Raw genomic sequence first — 14,175 nt, 5'->3', positions numbered from 1 at the left:
CCTATCCAATTTGCTACATACTCTCATAAAACTCAAGTATCATACCCACTTGGACTTCACAAGGCCTTCTCAACCACCCACGGTTGACATTTACCCTCTGAACTGCAGTGTTGTGTGACAGACACGTGGGCAGGGTGGTATTTACCTCCTACATGGTACCTCTGCTACCTATCGTGATTCTGGAATCCCAAGAAAGGTTTGATTTGGTGAGGCTAATGCCAGGATTGTCTCCCTCAACAAGCAAACTGGTCAAGCAGACAAAGGCATCCCATTTAGATTTGTTCAGCAATTCTCTAGTAAACTATTTTTAAATTTATTTCATATGGATTAGCATACTTACTTGGAAGCAGAATATCATAAAAGAATAAAACACCTACTGTAACGAAGCCTCTGCATGTCCAGTTAACGCACATACTTCCCACTGGCTAAACACATGACCCTTTTTTTCACTCTTTTTTTCAAAAATAATTATTATTTCCCTCCCATCTCCCAGTGACAGCAGCTCATCCAGTACAACTACCCTAAATGTTTTTCTACCAAGCCTCTTAATACCATAAAATAAAAGAGTTCACTGTACCAATGCTTTGCTTTCACCCCCTTTCATGCATGTGACTCTCAGACTGCTCTTACCCATCAGCTCTTACCTGTAGTTCAGGGGGACAGGAAAGAAAGTTCTCTTCTTTCTGTGTTTGCCAGCATCTCCTGCAGAGCCCATCCAAGATGTCTCCTCCAGCAGCCCCTAGGCTCAGCACCCACCCTTTTGCAGCAGTGCTCCTCTTGGGCCTGGGAACCCCTCCAGCAGCATCTCCAGCTGGGCCAAACCCCACAGGTGGTCATAACACAGGGTAGGACTCGCTGCCCTTTAGGGTATCTTCATCAATGTCAGGTTACTCCACCAACTTCCTATAATTACCATTTGCTCAATGGTGAATGTGACTTCCAAGCTGTGTTTGGTCGACTCATACAGCAATTGAAAAACCATAAAGCATCAAAGTAGAAGGAAAAGGGGAAGAGGGGGAAGAGGGAGAGGAGGGGACACCTGGTTTTCCCCAGACTTTTCCTGTTCCTTTGCCTGGTGGATTATGTTATCTTAAATTTCCCAGGCCTACTTGAGAGCCAAACTTTAGATCAGTGCCACTTCACTAACTTCTAATGTTATAAAAGTATATATAATATTGGACATTTTTTAAAAAAAGTATTATTGCCCTGAAAGTTCCTTTGAAATTACACGCGTAAACAATTTTTAACAACAACAAATTTTGCTGTGAATTCTGCTGGTTTAATAGAAAGTGTAAGACCTATCAGGAAAAAAATATATTTTTACAGCCTTCAAAAAGCTGCCTGCACGATACCATAATTTGCAAGCTGGAAGGCACCTGAGGGAGGATCCCAGCCTACAGCAAAGCACGGACAGTCTCCTGCCTCCTAGCGAGAGGCGGCGGTGGGCACGCACCCTACAGGGGTAGTCCAGCAACGTTTCATTCAGATAAGATATGTTTAAAAAACAAAACCAAAAAAAAAAACAACACCATAAACCAGGAGAGTTTTTTCTATGTGAGAACAGTCAGCCACCATTCTTCTCACAAATAAAATCTAATATTCTTAAATGATGTCACTCTAGCAGTCCATCCCACCAAGTAACTTGAAGCATTCAGAAGTCTGCAAAGCGAGACGCCATCCCCCTGCCTAAAGCAGCCTGCAGATCACAAAATGATGTTGAAACTGGTTTGAAGACTGAAACTGATCTTCAGACAGATAGCATTCCTCAACCTCATTTTTTTGTATGCTGCTCTTCTAAGTGATACTTCATTTGGGCTCCTGCACCACAACTTAACCTGCCCCAAACACATGCAACACCACAACTTGGCCTGTCCAAAATGCACGCAGAGGAGAAAAGAGAAACAGAAGCTACAGTGTTCTCAAAGGTACCTGGACTTTTGCCTCTCCCAACAAGATTGTTTTGAATGTTCCCCCCTCCCCCCTGCCCCTTGCCTCACTTTCAGAACATTTTCCACTTTAGACAAATTCCTTCCTACGAGGCTTGGGCACGCTCTCCATCCTCCCACCCAAATGTGAGGAGAGGAGCTGCAGAGATGTGCCTTTGAGGAGCCCGTGAGTCCGCAGGAGGAGACGTAGAGCAGAGAGCCCACCAGCTCTGAGTACAAACCTCTCGCCTCCCGAGGTGACTCTGGCAGTGCTGAAATGCCACAAGAGCCTGCAGGGCACCAGAGCCACAAATAGCTTGGGCACGATGGGACCTTGGCTGCTGAGCACCAAAAGGAACATCAATTTTCCAAGGGGAACTACCATTAAATACAAAGAGGCGCAGAAACATGCTTGTCCTGAACAAATCAAAGAGAAATGTGCCTGCCTGTGTTATTCACACAATACTAAGGATGGGAAAGCTGGCTTGATTAAATATCAAATTAGTGTGCTTGCTAAGCATGCAGACAAACACCGGGACAGGCCACATGCACGAGCTTTGCTCTGGCTGCACTCCCAGCACCACCAAAATGCAGAGCATGGGGACAGCAGCTCAAAGGCTCCGCAACTCGAAGGTGAAGCAGCTTCTTCTCAAACCCTCCAAGAAAGTGTCTCTGTCAGGGGAAGGAAAGCCTGGAGGAAGACGAAAAGAGGACGCTGCAACATGCAGTGGAAAGTGGCTATCGCAGTGGGCGAGCTGTGACTGCTGCCGTTTGCCAGGGGAGGGGCCTGCCTGCAGCCACCAGCACGGCGGGGACACCAAGAGGGGTGTGCAGGGGCCAGGGCTTCCTTCGGCTGCAGTGACTGCTTCTGAAAGCAGCTGGAGCTCGTTCTGCCGTGAAGATGTGTGAGAGGGCATTTCCTAAAGCTGGGAAATGTGACAGGCTGTGGAGAATATCAGGTAGGTAATCCTGTGCTGCTTCTAAACGTGCAACTGAAACGAGTTTCTGCCTGCAAGAGAGACAGCTGCAGCTAAAACCACTCCTAGGCACCGCATGCCACAAAATACCGCTGTGTGAGGAGCTTTTGCAGTTCTGTTACTTCAGTGTTAGCTGGAAAGCTCCAGAGGGATAAAACTTGTCCCCTCGGCAGGGACATTGCAAGTTTACACAATCTTCTATCTATCTTTTTAACATCTGGCCAACGTGTAGACTAGCAAGTGTCTATGGGGAAGCACACATCATCAGGCAAAAAATAGTTCCCCCGCTACAGCATCTTTCATCTGAGGAAGTCAGAATGTCTGAAGCCAAGTGACATTACCCTCAGCTGCACAGACTGCTCTCCGTTTTGCACCAGCACCATGGGAAGCTATGTGGTGGAGCAGACAGGCAGCAGCCGAGCAGCCCAGGCCCTGCGAGGTAACTCCATGCCCTGGAGGAGCACAACTCCATTGCCTTTGGCCCCAGCCGAAATTTTGCTTTCATGCATTTTGCTTTCAAATATCTATAAAATAAAATGAAATGCTGACAGTACTCACTGCATGACAGAGGAATTACCAGAGCCAAATTCATGCAGGATTTTAATTTATCATTATTTTTAAATCACTGCCATCTCCTGCCTTGCCAGCAGGCCAGAGGTGCCACTGCTTTCCCCAACACCCATTCTTCCAGGGTTAGGACTTGCCTGCCCAGCAGTGAGTCCAGCTTCTGCAGTACCGTGCAGGCTGCACACAGCCAGGCTGGCAGTAAACCAGCACTGCAGTAAATTTGCTCCTGGACACCAGGATGCCATCTGTGTTGCCTGAGCTATGATGTCTGACACTCTTCAAAGGAAAAAAAAAAAAGTCTTGGCACCTTCACCACCATGACCAGTTACCTTTATACACACTGCCTATATGGAAGGCTGTGGTGCTTACTCATTTATAACTTCAGTGGCTGCACCATGGGGAGGCAGGGCCCGTCCGCAGACCTTGCGGCAAGTCTCAAAGCTTGCCTGAGAAGCAGGTGTTTGGAAGCAACCACGTCCTGCTGTTCACTTCCTCCTCGCCCCAGCTCACCACTTCTGTAAGCCCTCTGCGAGCCCACGTTTCGGGCCCCAGCCCTGGACCCACCCGCAGCAGCTGGCTGAGAGCTCCCATCTGGGCTGCCCGATGCTGCCCCCGGGGCATCTTCCTGCTCCTGCCCCTGGCACCAACCTCGTGCCTGGAGGCACCGCCACAGGCAGGCTGCTGCTGCTGCTGGTCAGCCAGTAGGTCTGGGGGAGGTGTGGAAAATCAGCTGGGTTTTGCCTCCACTCAGTGAAGTACAACAGCCTCAAGGACACGCAGATTTCCATGCTAAAAAAAAAATAAATAAAAATAAATAAAAAGGAAAAATGGTCCTGCTCCTTTCTGCTCAGTTTCGAGGCCCTAGACTACTGCTTTTTTGTCATATTTTCTGAAACCTGGCAAACTGTGTGTGTGTGCAAGTGAGGGACATTGCTCCACAACTAAACTTCATTCAGACCAAGGCTGCACTTACATTGTTCAGCGCATGGGTAAAACCCTGCTGCTGCTCTAGAAACTGCAAACAACCACACTGATGTACGTGATTGCCACATCAAGATCACAGACATGAAATTTTAAAAAAATGTGGCTTTGAAAAAAACACAAGATATTCCAGTTGAAGCTAGAAGAGAGAACAGAGAAAGGTTGTAGGTTGTCCACTCATATGAGTCATATATAAAAAAATATCATATATTTTATCTTCCATATATGCTGAAATGAAACTAAGGTGTAATCTTGGCTTCCTGCAGCACTTCCAGGGTTCAGCATCACTTTTCAATTTCCTAGGGGTCCTCTGAGACTGTTCTGATCTGCATTTTACCACACTGTAAATACGCCCACGTCCCCAGAGCAAAGCAGCTGCTCCCACCCCAAGCAAAGCACCTGGCTGAAGTGCCAAGGAGCTCCTGAAGCTCCCCCAGCAGTCAATGAAGTGCTTCTGGCAGCTCCAGTGAGCAATTCACATTTTTAACATCTGGATTGACCTCAACAAGCAGCAGCCTCTCCTCCCCGAGGACAGAGGGCTGCTAGGACATCTGGGCTCTCGAACCACATAACGGAGCTACTCTGTTAGACACTTGCATAGCTGTATCCTGCCAATGGAACCATACAGCTGCTTATTAAGCAGCTCTGCTGCCCCAATCAGCTCATTACTGAAAAAGGTGCAGCCAATAATTATGGCAGAAGCCATCAGAGCCCTGGTAAGGAGACCGCGAGCAACTGCCCTGATAAGGGTCAGCCTACACGTGGCCATTAGCATCGTCAGTCAAACACACTGTTGTCAGTATCTGCATTAAATCTACTAATTGCCTGCTGTTACTGGAGGAAGTGAAGGTTCTGTTGTTTTTCCTCAAACCTTTGGCTTGTTTATGGACAAATAACAGAACTTTACGCCACTGATAGTTTCCCCCTTGCTCACGTTTATGTTGCCTGAGGAATTTTGCTCAGCACTTCCTAGAATTGTGCAAATGCATGTGGAACACGTTATTTCTTTTGCGAGACCCTAACACCTCAGGTTATGCCTGCACCTCAAACCTCTTACAGAATACGGGCTTCTCTCTGCTCCTACAAAGGCAAATAGCTCCAGTCCCACAAAAGCAAGAGTCACTCCCTGTTCCTATGACAGTTGAGAAGAAATGCTGAAGCAGTGCAATGCTCTGAAAATAACTGCTCTGATTTCTTCCAAATCTGTTTTCCATTTGCCACTGCACCTCATCTTCGTGAGCGTGCCCAGCATGTTGCAGTTCCCATAAAATCAGAGAAGTGCGCCTATCGCCGGCCCTCTGCTTCTGACTTTCTGAGCTAGATTGCACGGCAAAGCCAGGCACCTGCAACGTGACTGCCTTGAAACTGTAGGAGGTTAAGTATAGGCTAAAATGCCAAAAAAAAAAAAAAAAAAATAACTATGGCAAGTGTGGTTTGTTGTGTTGCTGTTTTTTTTTTGCAACATAAAGCACTAAGCTCAGCAAACACAGAAAGGTTATTACATAAAGCAATTACATCTCCAAAACCTGTTTCTCTTCAGGGTTTTGTAGTAGAAACACAGACATCCTGAGAACTAAATCTTTTTTTTCTGAAAAGTAGACAGCATGGTTCATTTTGAGTCACAGACCTCACCAAATGAATCTCAATTGCATTTACCTGATTTACATAGCAAAACTTTCTGTTCTTTCTTCTTTTTTTTTTTGACTTCCAGTGCTGGAAATTCAGCTTGGGGAATTCTGCTGGATCATTTCTTATTTTTACAGCCCCGTCCAAAAAAATCTGTGCTGGCTGAAGTGTGCAAAAGCGCATTTGATGTCTGCTTTCTGGGAAGACACGAGCATAGGCAGGGACCGCAGGCAGTGCCGCAGCCAGACGTCCCTGGCACGGATGCCGACGGCGTGAGAGAAGCAGCACACACTCCCTTTCAACGCACATGCTGAGAAGTGCCTGTCTGCGGCACCTTACACCACTACTCATTTAGAGCACAGCCAAAGGCTTCGCGTGTCACCACTCGCAGATTTCAGTCTAACTCAGTGGGAATTGCCCTTGTGTCTGCTTAATGCTGCAGGCGGGAGAAAAAGAAAAATGAAAAGCTCTGCTACTAAATAAAAATATTCCCATATCTCCTAATTGCCCACGTACTGGGTCTATCGTGTGAAATGTTCAGATTAATCTTCAGTTTAGGATTAGCCTATCACCACCCCTGGCCAGACTTCAGCAAACAAATAGGAGGAGATTTCTCCCCTGTGAGAAGCTGACACAATTTAACATACAATATTTTTGAGAGAGAACATACATCACACTCTGTCTCCAAGCACCCAGCAGGTAGGAAACAGCAAGGAGCCATTTCCTTACTTCCAGCCCTCTGTCAGATCTTCCCTCCAGCTTTTTGCCCCTGAAACACCCCCTGCTCATGCAGCCATGTTTAATTTTGTCTCCTGCTTTTAAGCTGTTGTCTCTGGACTTTCTGCTGCATTCTGCCTCCTATTTGATCCCTGTATTAATCAAGAGCTGTAACCAGGTAAATCCTTCATCCTGTTTGCATCCAATCCACCCACAGATGGAGACCCTTCTCAATCCCAACACCAGAAGTATTTTAAGAGGGATTAGAGTTCAGTGTGGCTGATACCATCCCAATCTCAGCCGATGCCAGAGTTCACACCCACAACAGGGACTCATCATCACTAGTCCAGCCTGCAGGTCCCTGTTTTTCCAGTCATCACTAAAAAAGGAACAAAGTGCTCCCCCCATTCGTTCGGCTGGAAGATGGAGAGCATGCCCATGAACTTCAGTGAGGTCTGCAACTTCCCAAAGATCTGAGATACACTGGCAGCAGGCACTTGGGATTCAAAATAATTTCTGACTACTATCATTTCTAAAGTATTTTAAATATATATATTTTTAAAGAGTGTGTGTCTACAAGGTTGGGATTTTTTTCTTTATTACTTTAGCTAGAACTCAGAAACCCGGAGACTAGCCCAAGGATATAAGTACAGAATTCACCTACCAATATGAAAGCTTTCAATTTTTTCACCTTGCTGGACACAAATTTGCAGCTAAACTGTAGGCATCGGCTGCAGATAGGCAGGTCATTTCCTTTCTTGCAGGCTGTCAAGAGCAGTGGGGTGCACCCTGCTGCACCTGCACCACAGGAGCTGAGCCAACAGCCACAGGGAGCCAGGCTCAGCCCCGTTTGCGGAAGAGGTTTGGAGAAAAAGAGGAGGTTGCAGAGCCACTTGGTGCACTCTGGGCCATGATGCCTACATGAGCTGAGGTCCTTTTAAACATGTCTGCTTGCACATCAGTACAGATGATGTTGTCTGTGACTCAGTTCTGGGGCCAGAAGCGTCTTTAACAGCACACTACCAGGAATCAAGAGGCACTGAAAATTTTCAAAATGATTAAAATAAGTGACTCCTGCCATTTTCTGCCATGTGGTTGCAGACATGTTTAGCACAAGCACAGCCCGGAGAGCAGCACTGAGGCTGGGGCACTCGGCAGCTGGTCCCTAAAGGCCCAAGTGCACAACACGCCCTGCATCGGAAAGAGCTGATACCCGCCTTCAAACCTAGCTCTCTGCTAAGATGAGTAACTCAAAAAAACAAACCAACCCAAACCAACAACAACAAAACCACCATATTATAAAATGATCTAAATAAAACATTGTTGGTTGCCCATCACCACAGGCAGGTGCGCTACCAATACACACAGGCAGAGCGATCCCAGCAGTCTCTCAACAAACACAGTTTCCTATGAGACAAATGCTGGCCTAGTTAGGCATTTAAACCAAAATTGATTGGATTTTCTTAAGTGGCTGTTCCATCTAGAGTACCAAATACATCACAGTCCTCCTCCAGTTTCTGAGGTAATGCCAATTACTACGTGTTTTAGTATTCTGCACAACATGTTTCTGTCCCAGTCCCAGCTAAAACACGGGCTCTGCTCCATTGTTCAGCCTTGCAGCTAAGATGTTGCTCCCTAACCTTACGTTTCAGTTCTCAAAACTGGCTTGTGACTCATTTGCTTAAACTGCATAATTCTTGTTAACAAACTATCCCACCTCGCCTGTCTCCTAGCTTCCACCTGAGGTAGGAAGCCAACCTGAGGCCAAGGTAAGGACTGCTGTCCCTCCAGCACCACCCTGAGCAGCCGTTCACCTCATCCCAGCACACGGGGTGCCCCGCAGCTGTCCTCTGCCATTTTCCATCTGGCACTGCCCATTCGGGGACTCGCCTGTCCATGGGGCTCTTTCCTCAGATTTTATGTTTGCTTGAAAGCCACAGCTGGGACTCTACAAAGAATCTGACCCAGATTTTCCTCAGTGTTCAGAAAAGGCTGATTTTTCCTGTATATTGGAAAGTCTGGGACAGAGTCACCTTTCTTCTTGTTTCTGTGAATCAGGAGACTTGAAAGTCCGTGTGTGTCTGGGGGTGGAGAATGTGGTGATCAGTAAAAAGTAGAGAACTGGGGGTAGCGAAATGAGTGGCACGCAACATGAAAACAATGTGAAAAATCTGTCTGGGCTTCCTTCTTGCCGGGAGGTTGTGTGCAGTACCCAGACCCCTCTCAATCGCTCTCAAGCACCTTCAGCAGCATGCCACAGCCCAGATGCCCCGTGCACCTTGGGGCAGCATGAGCTGGAGAACAGACAGACAATGGAAAACAGACGGACATGGCAATATTTGCCATGAAAGCACCTTAAAACACAGCCCTTCATCACAGACAGATTTCTGAAGAGGAGCTCGCTCGTTCCCAAGTTTGCTCCACCAGGAGGAAGGTGCAAAGTGGCAATATTCGGGTTCACGCAGGGGGACTGCCTGCTCTCCCTGCCCTTTCCTGGGGCAGTGCTGGGTGTCAGGAGCCTCTACAAGCTGGAGCGGGGCTGGGGAGGCACTGCCTGCGTGCCTGCAGGCTGCTGCAGCCAGAAAGGGCTTGTCCACACAAGGCAGCTGCGAAAACTCAGCTGAATGCAAGACGCAAGCCAGCTCTCAGCACTTTGCAGTTCCAGTATGTACAGAAAGAAGACTCATGGTATAGCTAGCACCAAATTAACAAATTCAAAGAGGTTTACAACAGCATCGTGTACCTGTGTTTATTTTTTCCTTGCTTCTTGCTTATTTGCTGTTAGGAGCAGGCTGTAAATTTCTGTTCTCCTGAGCAGCAGCTCCCTTTGCCAGCAGTCCCCTTGGACCCTGGCCTGGAAAGTGCTCTCGAGGAGAAAGAACAGTGGTAACCCAGTGTTATATAGTGTATCCATGTGTTTCTAGGGGAATTACACTTAAACTAACATGTACTGGTTCTCCTCCAAATGTGCATCTCCTCCTCAATTCAGAATCATAAGCAGGAGTTTTCCTACATAGAAGTGGTCAATATTTCTTAGTTTGATAAACAGGTTAAAAGAAGAAGAAAGCAAGCACAAATAATTGATTTAGGATCATTATTCTTTTTCCTACAGTAGAGAAACAAATTTTTATCTTGACCAAACGTCACCAGACTTCAGTTTTAGAAGCTTGGACTCATCTTGATCTCAAGTTTGATCTAATGTACTTTTCACAAGTTTGTGAGAACAGAATGGAAGAAACAATATTTTGGATGCTGGAACAATTTACTCAGAACAACCAGAAGCCAACACTGCAGAAGCTGTATGAGGGTAAGAGGATTAAAATAATTTTTAAAAATCCTGTAGTTAATTAAATTATATTAATATATATATGTATTCTAACACTTCCCCCCCTCCCTTAATTCAGATCACAAGCCTGACTGCTAACTAAGCATCAAAGCTACAGCCCTAGTTACTTTTGCATCAGTGGTTGTGGCTTTTTACAAAGAAATGTTCAATACCAGAGAAATTTTATGCTAAAATGTTTAAATACTTGTCTTAAAACTGCTTACCAGGAAAACAACAGGAAAAGGATGTGGCCTGATAAATGTTAGTAACAGCTTCATCAGGGTTGTATTTATTCATATGAATTTGATTTCACTAAGAATTAATGAGTATGAAAAGTCTTAATGGTACCATACAAAGGTACAACATCAGCAGTTAAATGAATATTTTAATTCAGGAGGACTAGAAATTAGTATAGTTAGGTTGGAAGGGACCTACAAAGATCATCAAGTTGGATTTGGTGATCTCAGAGGTCTTTTCCAACCTACATGATTTCCTGAATCTATGAGTCCAACTGCCTCGTCAGACCTTTTTAAACTCATGGCAAGTGCTCTTTGTTGAAAGCCCTTTAAACCTTTCTCTGAAGGCACAGGAAAAACAAAACAGAAAAAAGGCACGGAGAGGTGCAGGCTCCCTCCAACACCCCAGCCCTCTGAGGCAAGCAGGAGATGACCCGAGGAAAGAAGAAAAGGGAGATGCCACGAGGGAGAGGTTCAATCATTTCCTTTGATTGAAACTCGAGCTGTGGTGCTGTGCAGATCCCCTTCCATAGGGGCTACATATCTAACTGTGCACACACACAACAACATACAACTACACAGAGGTATACAGGCTACCTCAAAGTCCAGGTGACGTGAACTTCGTGCCACCTGTAGCGAGGAGAGATAGAAACACATAGAGAAGGGACATAAGGTCAGAAAATCACCCACAATTTCAGCTGACTCCTGTGAAGTTGTTATAATGAAAATTCATACAGTCAGCTTTCTTTTTTTTTTTTTTCCCCCAATCTTTGGATACCTACTGACACGAGTAAATGAATCATGAACAATGGAAAGGTAGATCCAAGGCAAAGCTGAACCAAAGGGGCAACATTTGGGTGATGAAATGCCCACTCAGCTTGCCTAGGGCTAATGAGACCCAGGGCAACAGAAGGGATGCTCAGCTGTGCCGGTGTGCTCTGTCCTTACAATCTGGTGTATGTGCCACACTATGAACATGAAGAGGTGAAAGGCCATCAGACCCCTTACTTCCCTCCTTCCTCTCCTTCCCAATGTGTCCTGTCATTTCCTATAAGCACACACAGATAGACAGACAACAAGAAGATCCATCACTCCTGTCTGCTTCAGTCTCCAGCAGTCCTAAGAAGTCTGTCTTACAGAGAACAAATAAATCAAAAAGCCCCAAATTTTGCTCTTCTGAATAATTAGGAGTACCAAAAAGCATAACAAATATCCGCCTAAGCAATAACATGGGAAGTCTTTACTTAGAAATGTGACAGAAATCAACCATTTCAATAGTATAAAAATGAAACATCTATTAAATTGCATTGTTCATGTCTCAAAGCCAAGAGCTTAGTGGGATTCAATGGCATAATACAACATGGTGAAGCAATGGGTACTGGGAAGAACTGCTTCCCTTAAAAGTGGTTGTTGCTTGAGACTTTTCACTCTCCTGCAGTACAGGGGGCTTAGATGGTTAAACACACCACTTGCTGAATGCTTTTCTGGACAGATTGTTAAGCCTGCCAGTTTCTTGCAGTTCAAGAAATGCTTTTCTAAGGATAACGTGATACAAAACCGTTCTGTCTCTATTGCCTCACCAACATTAAACCTCACAAGTTTCTCATTTTATAGGTAAACCAACATCAAGCAACATTCACGCTGCCAAACCATGGGGCCACTGTTTGGCCAGCTGCTTTTTCAGGCATTTTTGTCTCCTGCTTTGCTTTACCACACAGCTCCACAAGTACTTGTGCCAGCCAGCAAGTCAGGAACAAGCCAGCGACCGCTGCTCAAAATGCCTCACCAAGTCCTGGCCAACACATGCCATCGGGGTCTCAGCTCCTATCCCCAGTGTCCTGCAGAACAGACCCTCTCTGCCCTGTCCCTCCCCATCAGTCTCTGCAAGCTAGGGGAAGATGCCCATGAGATCATTAATCAATGGCTTTTAAAGGCTTTTGTGTTCAAAGTAGGGCTGGAACTTCAGAGTTCCCTTTCTGAGCCCAAATGTAGTTACCGCTCTGCAGCTGTTTTGAGAAGAGACAGCAGCTCAGAAGCCAGCCCTTGAAAAGGTACCTGAATCCTAACACAAAATGGCACCGATGACAAGAGACACAAAACCAACGACAAGAAGGGACTCAAAGCTATCAGAAGTCTTCCAGTCTTCCTCTTCCTTTGCTTTTCATCTGAACATGACTGGGATGAGGGAATGGACTTCCCTCCACATAACCTTCTTACTGTTAGCAACCAGAGCTTTAAAAAAAAAAAAAAAAAAATACCGTGCAGCACATAAAAAAAAACCCCACCACTTAAAAAATATCACATCAAAGGTAAGAAAATTAGAAATGTGTGAAAAGGAAACAAAAATGCGTGGACTATTTCAGACAATTTTCTGTGATTCAGAAACATGTGGGATGCCACATGCATTTTCACATAGGGGAAAGCAAGTGTTTAACACCACTGCTTAACCGTAGTCTAAAAACCATCAGCAGCACTGCAGTAGGCTTTAGCGTAACCAGACAGGTGTTTTGGTGCTTGTGTGTGTCGTGAGAAACTTTGCTGGTTAGGCACAGCACAAAAAGAAAAAAAAATAGAAAAGAAAAGAAATAAAACCTTCTACTAAATGCACAAGAGATTCTTAGTCAAAGAAAGCAAATATTTCAAATTACAAATTCTCCAAGCTAGAGCGTTTTAAAGGGAGTAATAATGGAAAAAGGAATGATGAATTATGATTGTTCAGAAAATTTCCATATCAGGTAACTAAACAGTAAGTGTTTCTGCACAAACACCAAGCCATCAACACCCCTACAATAGTGCAGGACCTGCTTGAAGGACACCAGTTCCTGAGTTCAGCTAGGGAAAAAAAGAGGGAAAGAAAGAAATTCTTCTCTTAATCCTTGCTGAAATCTGCATGCAGTGTAACTGCAAATGGATCTTCTTTATGCTTTTAACACCTATACACAGTCACTCTCTAAATAAAATGTTCTTGAAGTTAAATAAACAGATTGAAAAAATCGAATGAAGAGAACACTGAATATGGAAGATGACATGAAATATATGTTGCCTTTTTCTTCATTATTTCATTTTGCATGTTGATACACAGCTTAAACACAGTTAAGAAATGCACTTACCAGCTGAGAACAGTTAATTCTCCATATGAAAGGGCAGGTGCACCAATCATTTCTGAAGACTGCAGGACTTCCCGAAGGAGTGTGAACATCCAGGCATGATTGAGGCAGTGCTGTCTCTGCTGGGCTGCAGACATGGAGACAGTCCCTGGGTAGGAACTACCTAAAAACAGAGTTGGCCTCTGTGAGAATCTATTTGGATTTGGGAAACTGCACTCCACTGCAGATGTTTTATATCACCTTTGGAAAGTCCTTTTGTCTCTCTCTTTGCTTCAATTTCCTATGTGTAAAACCGAAAAGATAACAGACCCTACCACTGTCACCAAGATGAATAACACCAGAACAGTTATATTTAGGAGAGGATGGAAACCCCCAGACTTGAGGGCCTGACCATGCAAGTCCACCACGGTGCACTGCAATGTGCTGTGCAGACACCCTAAAATTGGCCTGGTTCGGCACAATGAACACCACAACAGCACAGCGCTTGGCAGAGGCAACGTTTGATCAACAAGTTATAAGGTTAGCAAAGCACCAAACTGACAGGTCCAGACTAGAAGACAGTGAATTTTATTAACGGCCAAATCCTCTGTGCACTGTAACTCTGGTGATAGCAAAGAAGCTAAATCCAAGGAGTACTTCAAGATAGTATAAACGTGTGCCTTGCTGCTGGCCTGTTAAGTTCGTAGTATGCCACAACCTGACATTTAGCACAAT

General features: G+C 45.2%; 1 long non-coding RNA gene across 3 annotated transcripts in view; it reads right to left on the bottom strand.

Annotated features, from left to right (window-relative positions):
* LOC309881457 overlaps window positions 1-14,175 on the bottom strand; it is a 77,141-nt gene that overhangs the window by 54,697 nt on the left and 8,269 nt on the right. For all 3 annotated transcript variants that reach the window (XR_014318129.1, XR_014318130.1, XR_014318131.1), the window contains one exon: window positions 13,465-13,624. This is a non-coding gene — a long non-coding RNA (uncharacterized lncRNA). The remainder of the gene's footprint in view (window positions 1-13,464; window positions 13,625-14,175) is intronic.

The sequence above is a fragment of the Aythya marila genome (genome assembly GCF_965140915.1).
Source record: "Aythya marila genome assembly, chromosome: 9".
Taxonomy (NCBI): domain Eukaryota; kingdom Metazoa; phylum Chordata; class Aves; order Anseriformes; family Anatidae; genus Aythya; species Aythya marila.
The sequence above is the reverse complement of the archived record's forward strand: the minus strand, read 5'-3'. Positions and strand labels throughout refer to the sequence as shown.